This window comes from Hipposideros armiger, unplaced genomic scaffold, assembly GCF_001890085.2.
Source record: "Hipposideros armiger isolate ML-2016 unplaced genomic scaffold, ASM189008v1 scaffold_221, whole genome shotgun sequence".
NCBI classification, from domain to species: domain Eukaryota; kingdom Metazoa; phylum Chordata; class Mammalia; order Chiroptera; family Hipposideridae; genus Hipposideros; species Hipposideros armiger.
In genome coordinates, this window is record NW_017731571.1 from 1,946,089 (window position 1) to 1,955,117 (window position 9,029).

Below are 9,029 nucleotides of genomic sequence, written 5' to 3' on the forward strand. Positions count from 1 at the left end.
AGAAAAGAAAAGAAAACGGGGATTTTTCTTCCATTACGTCTTCTAACTGACTGTTTTTAGTGTTCCTATTCTTACCAATGAGCAAACTGACAATAAGAGAAGTGACACTCCCACTGGCAAGTGGCAGAGGTGAAACTTGAGCCCAGGTTTTTATTATACCCCCTGCCCCAGCTTGTGGATAGAAACCATCCACTCTTTAGCATATACTTTGATAACAAAATATATTATTACTATCACATATTTGTTTCTTTTTCAGGTAGAGCTTAAAGGAGTCACAGGACATGATCTAACCCACTCTCATTTTACTGGAGAGGAGAACGATGCAGACAGACAACCAAGGAGCTGACTTCAAGTTACAGGTAAAAAGGACAAATAGATCCCATGTGATTCTGTCACCTGGCTTTACCAATTCCTCTTCCATAAAGCAGCCTGCGAACTTCAGGGAGCTGGAAGTGATGGCTTGCAGCCCTGATTTTGGCTTTCTAATTGGTAATGCTACTTTAATCACCCCCTGCTGAATTTTTTTCACGGAACTGAAATTACAAGGGCTATTTCTACTTCTTATCCTTGTTTAAAGTACCGTTTTGCTCTGCTTACCATAGAATTTGCATGAGGAAGTTTTTTATTTTCTTTTTTTGTTTTTTCGTGGGGGTTTTTTTTGGTGTCCACATTTAATTTCATTTTGAAATAACAGACGCTTTGTTGACTAGGGTCTTGGGTTCTTTTAAGGAAGCCAAGAATGAAAAGCGGTCAGTTCATACTATCATAGACCTGCAGAGGGAGCTCGGTGGATTTCTTTTTTTTTTTTTTTTTCTCCAATGCTTCTGCAGGTCCCTTGGTGAATGTAGCAGATTTTAGAGCTGTGTATCCATCAGACAGTGACTATGCACTATACATTTTTAGAAGGTCAAGGTAGTTTTTCCTTTCCCTATTGCTTCGCTGTAGAATGGATTACCACCCTGGGAGTGGAGGGGTCAGTGCATAGAGGGTTTTAGTCAAATGCGCTCTATAGTGCCTCTGAAAGGCTCTGGACTATCTCCCTGTAGGCATAGACCACAAGGAGTCCTCTGGCTTCCCCAGAGCTCGGCATCCTTGGCTCTCTAGAGAGAGCCACTGCCTTTTCCACATAGCCTGCCACCCCCTCCCCCAGTTTAAATTATAAATGTCATACGTGCTCATTGTAGACAATTTTTGAAAATTGAAAACACATTGAAAAAGAAGAAAACACATCCATAATTTCCAACCCAGAGCTAACCACTCTTAATGTATTTCCTTCTAGTCTCTTTATAGAGAGAAAAACTGCCTAAAATGTAGACTCTGCAATTTCCTTTCTTTTTTTCTTAAGGCACAACTGACTTATCACATTATATCAGTTTCAGGTGTATATTGTAATGATTTGATATTTATATATGTTGCAAAATGATTGCCACAATAAGTCTAGTTAACATCCAACATCATGCATAGTTTCCAAAAATTTTATTCTTGTGAAGAAAACTTTTGATCATTCTCTTAGTACCTTTCAAATATGCAGTATAGTGTTATTAATTATAGTCACCATGCTATGAATTACGTCCCAGGACTGACTTATTTTACAACTGGAAGTTTGCACCTTCGACCCCCTTGGCCCATTTTGCCCAACCCCCACCCCTGCCTCTGAAAACCACCAGTTTGTTCTCTGTATCTATAAGCTCATGTGTGTGCGCGCGTGTGTGTGTGTGTGTGTGTGTGTGTGTGTGTGTGTGTGTGTGTTGGTGTTGTTTTTAGATTCAACATGTAAGCGAGATCATATGGTATTTGTCTTTCTCTATTTGACGTGTTTCACTTAGCACAATGCCCTCAAAGTTCATTCATATTGTCACGAATGGCAATATTTCATTCTTTTTTTTATGGCTGAATAACATTCCACTGTGTATATGAGTATATACTACAGTTTTATTTATCCATTCATGTGTCGATGAACATTTAGGCTGTTTCCATATCTTGGTTATTGAAAATAATGCTGTAATAAACATGGGGGTGCCTATATCTTTTCAAATTAGTATATTTATGTTCTTTGGGTAAACACCCAGAAGTGGAATTGCTGGATTACATGGTGGTCCTGTTTTTACTTTTTTGAGGAACCTCCATATTGTTTTTCATACTGGCTGCACCAATTTACAATCCTACCAACAGTGCACAGGGGTTCCCGTATTCTCCACATTCTTGCTGACACTTGCTATTTCTTGTCTTTTTGATAATTAGGCTCTGCAATTTTCACTTGAGAAATCATGAGCATTTTCTCACTGAAATCCATGTCAGGACAACTTCCTTAGCTGGAGAGGGGTGAGGGGAGGATGGATACTAACACACATGACAGTTGTTAGTATCCACCGAGGCTTCTGCAATTGGAATCCAGTTTGACTGAACACACAGACCTCTCCCTTGGTCCCCTGAATTCCCCTGATGATCTGAAGGTGAGTGCCTTGGTCTAGAGCTGCTGTGGCTCAGTGTTCCTGCTAATATCCACATATTAAAAGGCTAGCTCGTGATTCTTTCACTACCCATGTGATGATAAAGTTTTGGTCACAATTCTGAGATCCCATGTGACGTGGCAAAACATGTTCAACTTAGCAGGAAGCATGTGTTTTATTGGGCACTGCACATGGGACACAGTCCACTGAGCCTGCCCGTGGCACCATCCAGCCCCGCTGTTCCTTGTGCATTTGGAGGAGGTAAAGAGGGTGGAGCCTGCAGCACTCATTTAACTAGACTCATTACTTTGTGTTAATGCAGAGAACGAGAAGACAAGCTTATGTTAGCACCAGACTTTCTTTTGGATAAATTACTTTTATGCAAACCATGTTTACTTTAAAAAGTAAAGTGTTATATAAAGTGCTTCATTGGGAAAAAAAAAAAAGGATCTCAGGTAATATACCAAAATTTTTTTTTTGTGGTGTGTTTTTTGTTCTTTTGTGTTTCTTCTTTTTAATATACTAAATATTTTTAACAGAACTCTGTCTAGATGTGGGATTATGAATGATGTTTCTTATTTCATTTTCTAAAGTGAACACTTAGGTCTTTTGCATACTAGCGAATGTCTACTGAGAGAATAATAGGAATTTCTAAAAACTTGCTGCCTACGCTGTTCTCAGGGAGGAGATATTTCTTTGCTTCAAGGAAACTAGGAGAGAGAGAAAAGAATTAAGCAGCAAGGCACCCCAGTGAGAACTGAGATGCATAGAGACGCCCATGTTTCTGTTATATTTGTGAGCTGAGGTGTATTCATCTTCCACCTTTGAATGAGTGGGCTCTTCAGATCCCTGTGAGCAGGATGGCTGAGCCTGACTTCCACATACCTGTTTATTCTTTACATGAGGGAGACAGATAGATGGAGGGAGACAGGGGTCAGGGATGACAGTGTTCCCTGATTCCTTGGTCCAGGTAAATGCCATAGGGGCCTTGACTTTATGGGGCACATTTTCTTCTTTCAGTGTTTACTGTGAGAGAAAAAAATCATTCTTTTCCTTTTAGTTAAAATTGTTTCACATAAGTCTTTAATATCTGTAGGGAACCCTCTTAAAAAAGAAAAGAAACAAACAGAAAAGCAGTAATCTACTCAGTTTATGTTTAGAGCAGTGAAGGGGTTCTCAGGAAGTAAAGTTTATGATGACTTAAATGCATTCTAAATTAATTAAATTAAATCAATCAATCAATCAATCACATTAAAAAAATTGCTGTTGCACACAGGCAAGGGAAAGGAAAAACATTTTATTTGCATGTTCTCAAGGTTGATTTCTCGTTGACCAAATGTTTCTCTGCTTGATTAATCAAGCGAGGTCTCCTTAGCATCTCAACAATGAAGAGGATAGAATTCGTAAGAGAGAAAAAGCTAAACTCTATTTTGAGAGCAGTATTTTACTTCAAGGAGAAGCACACATATTATAAAGGGTTCTGGACACTGCATTTGTAGGAAATGCTAGAAGGTCCTTAGGTGATGACCCAGGGAAGGAAAAAATGTGATGGCTCTGAAGAATTTCCCCAGGTTTTACCCCATTTCCTGAGGGCGGGGTTCAACCTGAAAGGGCTGTCAGCCTGTGTCAGGCTTGCAGGTTCAGACTTGGGCGAGTTTGAGATGAAAAATGTGCTTCCAGCAGGAAGCATTTTCTAAACTTCCATTATGTAGGATGTTTCCATCCAGATGACACAAAGCTCACTGCTTAAAACGTGAAACCAGAAAGTAATATTGTAGTGAGACTAGAAAGTACTATTGCTGCAGCCTGTATTTCATTTTGGTGATGGAAATGGATGCTGTAACGCATGACTAAAGATTGAGGAACTCATTTAAGAATCTGAATGAGCCCCAATCAAATAATTACTTGGACATTTGTTAGTATTGCATGAGCTTATCCATGGATCAGAGAAGTCTTGTTCTCAGATGTAGAGCTTTTATAATTTTGCCCAAGGAGGACATTATGGTTTATATCCATGTCAAAGGCAACTTTATTGTTGCAATCTTTATTTTATTATTTTTTTTAAAGATTTTTTTTTTATTTTTTATTGGGGAATTGGGGGATAACAGCGCTGGGGAATTGGGAGGAAGGGGAACAGACAAGTTGCTGTTGTTTTTGTTCTTCAGTCTAGTTGTGGAGGACATTGCTTCACTGGCCCAAGTTGGCACCATCATTGCGCTCTTCTCTGGCGAGGCAGATCAGTCGCCGGCTTCTGGACGGCCGCTCACTGCGGCTGCTGGCCGCTCACGCTGGCTGCTGGCCACACACGGTAGCCCATGGCAATCCACTGCCACAGGGACTGCAGCCCACGCCGTCGCCGGCGACTCACGGCAGCCCAGCTCCAGGTTGAGCTGTTGTTCAGCATCTTAGCTGTGGAGGGCAGTGTCACTGGCCCTCACATGTGGGATCCGAACCGGGGCCCTCTGGCATCCCAAGCGAGTTCTTAACCATCGCGCCACTCGGCCGGCCCTGTTGCAATCTTTATTTAAAAAAAAAAAAAGTGCTAAGGGAGCGTATTGGAAGAGGCGGATTTTGTTTACTGTTCTTGAATTCCAGGTAGCTTGACTTTACTTCCTTAGAACCCCTCCACTGGTCTAAACTAAATATTAACATGGTGTCTGGAACGTGGTGGGTGCTCAGTAAACATTTGTTGAATGGATTTAAAGAATTGCCATTGTCTCCGGCTAGGGACTGTACACCTGGGCCCATTTCCTCAGATGACATCAAGGAAATACCCGCGTGACTCCTCAAGTAATCCAGCGTCATCTTGGATTGGACCATGAGAACAAAGGCTAGGCAGCTGACCCAGGACAACAGATCGCTGCCAAGAGAGGCAGCTGGAGATGCTGGGGGTTGGCAGAAAAGAACCTGGTTAGCTTGGGTGCTGGGGAAATGTGGCCTGAGGCGACAGGGGGCCAGGAAGCCTCAGGAACTAAGAGGCTTCGTGCTGGGCAGGCAGACTGTCTTCCCTTCTCCCTCTGCCTCTGCCTCCCACCCCTACCCGCCCACCCAGCCACATCAATTTCTTTATCTTTGAAATTACAGGTTGTTTGTTTCAAATGGCCTGAGTCATATATGTTCCTTGTGGAAATAACCGAAAGTAACAGAAAAGAAGTTCCTCCTCATCCTGGTACCCAGAGCAGAGTCTGTTACTATTTCACTGTGTGATGCTTCCATGCTTGTTCTTGCATCTAAGTATGCCTACATATAAAGACGATTTTTATACTAACAGACGTGCGTGTTGATAGTATTATGATTGACAGTGACTGTTGTTTCATGTATTTAATGTAATGAAAACACAATATTCCCTAAAGTGTGTTTTTTATTGGCTGCATAATCTAACAAGCATATGTGCCATGGAGATTCAGGAGGCCCTGCCCAGGTTTGCGGGGAGGGGCCATGGGCCCCACCTCTTCGTGGGTGAGTGGGAGGGTTCTGGGAGAGCACGTGAGACGGGAAATGTTGTGGTCTTCCGCGGGAAATCTGCTCCACTATGTTCAAAGCTTGGACTGGCTATCCTGCCTGCTTCATAGTCCTAACTGTTTTCCAGTTGCCTTCTGTCTTCTGCAAAAGGTTACTCACTGGAATGATGTAAGATTAAACAGAGGTGACAAAAATCATACAGCCTGGCTCGGACTGAGGGAGGGACCTCAAGGAAGGTTATGGACGTGCCATGATGGTGATTACCAAATTCTCAGCATCATCTATCTATGCTCATGGCCTTTGGCCGTCAAGGCCTTTGAGTGTCCCAAAAAAGTGTTTTGAAGTGGGAAGGAACAAACCACTGAACCACTTCCTAAAAAAAAAGAAAGAAAAAGGGAGGAGGGGGCTCTTCCATGTGATCGCTGAGCCACTAGGCAAATTACTAAATTTTGTATGCCTTAATCTTCTATAAAATGAGAATGACTATAATACATATCTTCTCATATAATAATAATAATAATAATGGAGATTAAATGTGTTACTCAGTCAAGCATTTAGAACAAGGTCTAGCGAGGAAAAAAACCTCTTAATAAATATTATTATTATTTATTACTATTATTATTAGCAGTAGTAATAGCAGTAGTAGTATTTTAACAGCTCTCTTAATTGTTGGATATTTAGGTATGATAAAACATTAGAACATCTTGTAGATACATTTTTACACACATGATCTGATTGTTTCCTCAAAGTATAATTGCTATGTGTTCATATTTTAAGGCTTTTGATACATGTTGCAAACCATACTCCATACATGCAAATTTGCTCCAATTCACTTTACAGTCAACATTTTAAAAGAATGCCAATTTGCCTACTCCCTTCAGTACTCAGTATTGTCATTTTTAAATCCATATGTGAATTCATTGTTTCTTTAATTACTAGTGAGGTTGAGAACTCTTTCCATATGCTTATAGTCAGTCATACATATTAAATCTTTTGTGGGTTGTATCCTTTTCTATGAATTAACTATCTCTAACATAACTTTAATCCATTTATATTATACTTACTGTAATATTTTATATATCCCATATTGTGATTTAAAAACTTTATTCCTAGCATATTACTTTACATTTTCTGTTTATAATATTTCTACATATTACATGTAAATTTCCTATTCTCTCATTTTTCCTGTTCTGCTTCCTGTGAATGATTGAGTTTTCTTAATTCCCTTTTCTTATTTTGCTTCTGCTGCTTTGGAAGTTATATATTCTATTTCTATTCTTTTAGTGGTTACCTCCCAATTTTTACCTTCTACCTGAATTAAGAAAGTCTGTGCTCAGTCATTCTTTCTGCCTTCCTCTCACACTGTGCACAGATCTGGGAGTGCTGTATTCTCTATCCCTTCTGACTCTCCTCAATCAAACGTGTTATTGTTACCTAGCATTGTATTCCACTTTCTGTATCTCTTTTCTAAAATCTGTCATTGTTTTTGTGTGTTTTTTTTTTTTTTTAGCTGAGCCATCCTGCCACCTGTTGGCAGCTCAGCGGCAGCTCAGCTCGGGCTGGACTCGAACCGCTGTTGCTCAGAGCTCAAACCTTTGAGCGAGCTCTTAACCAACTGAGCCACTCAGCCGGCCCAAATCTGTCATTGTTTTTATACAGATGATTCTTGTCTAGATTTACCTGAATGCTTACAATTTCATTGCTTATTATTGCTTCTTCTATCATGTTTGTTTTTTCTGGATTTGATTATTTCTTCCTGAAGAAAATTACAGCAATACCTTGGTTTGAGAACATAATTTGTTCCAGAAACAAACTATTCATATTGCAAGATATTGCTCGTTTACCTAGTTAAAATGTATTAGAAATGTTTGCTCGTCTTGTGGAATACTCGCAAACCAAGTTACTCACAATCCATGGTTTTACTGTAATTAGTAATTCCTTTAGTGAGAGTTAATGGGCTAACTGCTTTCAGTCTTGGTTTGTCTGAAAATATTTTTAATTTTTCCTCACTATTGAACAATAGTTTCAGTAGATGTAAAAATATAAATTGAGCGTTATATTCTTTCAGCACTGTTAAGATATTATTCCATTGTATTTTGGGTTTTATTGCTGCTATTATCATGTATCTGCTCTCTGTCTAAAAGATGATCTTGCTGGTTGCTTGTAAGGTTTCCTCTTTGCCTTCTAATTTGCAGTTTTACCATGATGGAGGTGTTTGGGTGTGGACTTGTTTTATTATTTTGCTTAGAGTGTGTTGTACTTCCTGAATGCACAGATTTATGGTTTTGATAAATTCCAGAAAGAGTTTAGCCATTCTTTTTATGAATATTGGCTCTCCTCAGTCTCATGATTCTCTCTTTCTGCAACTTCTACTCGATATATTTGGATAGTTTCATTTAATTTAAATATCTCTTAACTTGTTTTAGATATTTTTCATCTCTTCATCTCTGTAGTGCATGTTGTGTGTTTTCCACATATTTGATTTCCAGTTCACTAATTCTTTGATCAGCTGTGTCTAACCAGATGAAGACTATCCACTGAGTTTTTAATTTTAATTACTAGATTTTTAATTTCTAAAATTCTTATTTGATTATTTTTCATTTTCACATAATTTCACTTTTGATATGTATTATTCCTTTCTTATGATTTGAATGTTTCCTTTTTGACATCAATCATGTCAAATATTCTTATTTAATTAATCTGTAGGATTATCTAATTACCTGAAATTCTTGGTTTATGGTTTATAATACTATTGTTTATTATATCTGTTGGCTCTTAATAATAGCTGATGACTTTCTTAGGCATCGTTGTGAGCTCATCCTCTGTGAAAATATTGTGGAGCCTGAGTTAAGTGCCCTAGGGATTTTTGTTGTCTGAAACAATTTCCATCTTCTTTTTTTTTAATTGGGCTTTTCTGAACCATATTTTTAGTGTGAAATTGAACCCAAAATATGCATGAAGTATAGTTATGAATTTCTAGGAAGGTTTGTTTGTTTGTTTTTTGTTTTTCCCCCTTGACTCCCAGTCCACTAAGTGACATACAAGCCTTCTTATCATGTCTCTGTGATCTTACATGGATATTTATCTACTCTAATCTTTTATGGAGGGTGTTTTTTT

At 39.0% G+C, this 9,029-nt stretch overlaps 1 long non-coding RNA gene across 1 annotated transcript; it reads left to right on the forward strand.

Moving 5' to 3' along the window:
- Positions 1-262: 262 nt before the first annotated feature.
- On the forward strand, positions 263-5,860 carry LOC109389102 (uncharacterized). Its single transcript, XR_002125346.1, has 3 exons — positions 263-359; positions 2,242-2,453; positions 5,178-5,860. It is a non-coding gene; the product is annotated as an uncharacterized LOC109389102 (long non-coding RNA).
- Positions 5,861-9,029: the final 3,169 nt, after the last annotated feature.